General features: G+C 38.5%; 1 non-coding gene across 1 annotated transcript; it reads right to left on the bottom strand.

Moving 5' to 3' along the window:
• Positions 1 to 1,657: 1,657 nt before the first annotated feature.
• Positions 1,658 to 1,764, bottom strand: LOC141616467 (small nucleolar RNA R71). Its single transcript, XR_012530814.1, has one exon. It is a non-coding gene; the product is annotated as a small nucleolar RNA R71 (small nucleolar RNA).
• Between the last annotated feature and the right edge of the window lie 1,159 nt (positions 1,765 to 2,923).

Raw genomic sequence — 2,923 nt, 5'->3', positions numbered from 1 at the left:
TTTGGGTAATTGAAGATTATTTGGGTTATTATTGGGAGATTGACAACCTCTCAATCAAGCATCAAGTACTTCTTTTATCTTTGCTTTATTATTGGAATCATTAGTAGGTATAATTCTCTTAATCCCTTTTTAATTATTGTTAATTACTTTCATTTATTCATCATGTTTCATTTTGTTGGTATGATTGACAACCTTGCTAGCATGATCAACATGATAATGAGTGAGTAGTCTCTTAGCTAGGGTTAATGGGTGATTAGGGGAAACCAACATGGGGAATGATTCATGCTTAAATTAATATGCTTTCATGTTTTATTTGCTTGCTTGTTTTGATCTCAACTCATGCACATGTTATGTTTGATAAAATGCGAGCCTATGAATCCTTGCATTTTTTACCCATCACCTATCTTTTCAATGAGACTTGTAAGACATAAACCAACTCGAGTCTCATTAGACCATGCATGTTGTTGAGTAGGGAAGATTAAGTCGACTTGTAGGTGTTGTACAATCTAATCGATTCGGCTCCGATACCCAAAGTTTCCTAGGATTGTAAGATATAACCCAACTCAATCCATCACAACAATAATTGCTTGCTTATAATTTGAGAACATGTTTGTATGATCGATTCCCATGATTCCCCTATGATCCCATGACACCCTAGTGCTTTTTAATCAATTGTTTACAACCCTTTTAATTCATCTTGCTTGTTTATTTACATTGCTATTTTAGTTAGTGATCTTCTACATCAACCCAAATTGTGACACCCCTAAGACGCCACTAGTTTCAATAGAAATCTCATCTCAATTCCCGTCCCTTGGGATCCGACCTTTACTTGCCTCTTTACTAATTGTAAAGTTGTTTGTGAAGCTATAAATTGTGTTTTGATTCGGACGTGACCCAACGACCACATCTATTTATTTGTGAACACGAAACGGACCGATCAAAAATGGCGCCGTTGCCGGGGACGGTGTTAGCTTGATTTAGATTTCTTTACATTGTTATTAGTTGTGTCTTTTCTTTGCCTTGGGGAAGTAAAACTCCTCAAGGTTTGTTCTAATTGTTTTCAAGTTGTTTGATATTTTGCATGTCTAGAAGATCACAAGGTGACTTGTTACCTTTTGATCGTGAAATTGAAAGAACTTTGACAACCAATAGGATACTTGCTAGGAGGAATTTGAGAGGTATTAGTGAGGTTGTAGATATTCAACCAACTATTGAGTTCATCAACCCTTTTGCAAGAGAAGGTGAGGAGAACCCATTACACAATACCATCCAAAATCAACCTACAATGCCTAAGTTTTCATCACATTCCGTACCCACCGAGGAGAACCTACCCAATGGTACTCCCACACCACAACATCTAACCGGAAATTTTATTGCCAAATCCGCCTTTATCCAATTAGTCGAAAGGAGCCAATTTGGGGGGATGCCTAGTGAAGACCCTCATTCTCATATGGAAACCTTTTGTGATTATTGTGATGCGATCTCTCAAACCGGTGTAACTCAAGACCAAATTCGATGGGTCTTATTTCCTTTTTCTCTAATTGGCACCGCGAAACAATGGTTGAAGGGCCTTGATAAGGCCACTCTCGGAATTGATTCTTGGAAGAAGTTGGCTCTAGCTTTCTACAAAAAATTCTACCCACCGGAAAAGACTAACATGCTAAGAGCTCAAATTACGGGTTTTAAGTAAAGGGATGAAGAATCTTTGTATGAAGCTTGGGAGCGGTTCAAGGGAATTTGTCACTCATGTCCTCACCATGGACTTAGCGAATGGTTCTTGGTACAACAATTTTGGAATGGTTTATATGAAGATTCAAGGAACATTCTCAACATGGGATCAAATGGAATGTTCACCGAAGTTGATGACAATCAAACATGGAACAAAATTGAGGAAATGGCGGTCCATAACTCACAATATAGTAGACCTCGCAAGGCTACTAGAGGAGGGAAGAATGAAGTGGACTCCGTTACTCAATTGGGTGCTCAACTTAGTGCTCACATTGACACAATCAATTTGAAGTTTGAAAAAGCTATGGGCTAGACTTGAAGAAGTCTCAAAATCACCAAAGCATCATGTTAATGCCATGACGGCATCTTCATCAATCCCAAGTGGGATATGTGAGAATTGTGGAACTTTGGGACATGACCAAAGTGAATGTAGGGGAACAAATGAACAAGTGAATGCTTTCCAAGCATACAAGAGTGGTACCCCTTATTCCAACTATTACAATGAAAACACCAAATTCCATCCAAATCTCTAATACAAAAGCCAAAATGTTCAAAACCCTCAAACAACATACACCCCACCTCCCATGAGAAACCAAAATCAAAGACCCTTTTACAATCAAAACCAAGGTTACCAAAATCAAAATCCATACAATCACCAAAATGACCAAGGTTTTGATGTCCAAAAAGCGGTCCTCCAAATGCAAAAGAATCAACAAGAATTTTTCACTCAAATGGAAAAAGATAGCCAAGCAAAAGAAACCACCATCAACAACATCCTAGCTCACACCAAGATGTTGGAAACCCAATTGACTCAACTAGCATCTTCAAGCTCGCAAAGACAAAAGGGGCAATTACCGCCTCAAAGTAATCCCCCAAGACATGAAACGGTTAGTGCCATTCACTTGAGAAGTGGTACAAGGTATGAAGCACCGAAGAAGCAAGTTGAGGATGAAGTTGTGGACGCTAGTACTATAAGGAAGAAATTGTGCAAAACTCCAAAGATGGAGAATCATCAAAAGAAGAAAGTTCAAAGAAAAATGAAGACAAGGTCAAGGAGAAGGAGCCCATTGTGATTAGACTTCCTTTTCCAAGTCGTCAAGCCAAGCCCAAATTTTATGACCAACTTGGAAAGTTTATGGAAATTTTGAAGAATTTGGAAGTCTCGATTCCTTTCACGGAATTAATCAATCACGTG

The sequence above is a fragment of the Silene latifolia genome, chromosome 11, assembly GCF_048544455.1.
Source record: "Silene latifolia isolate original U9 population chromosome 11, ASM4854445v1, whole genome shotgun sequence".
Lineage (NCBI taxonomy): Eukaryota > Viridiplantae > Streptophyta > Magnoliopsida > Caryophyllales > Caryophyllaceae > Silene > Silene latifolia.
This window is presented reverse-complemented; position numbering and strand designations above follow the sequence as displayed.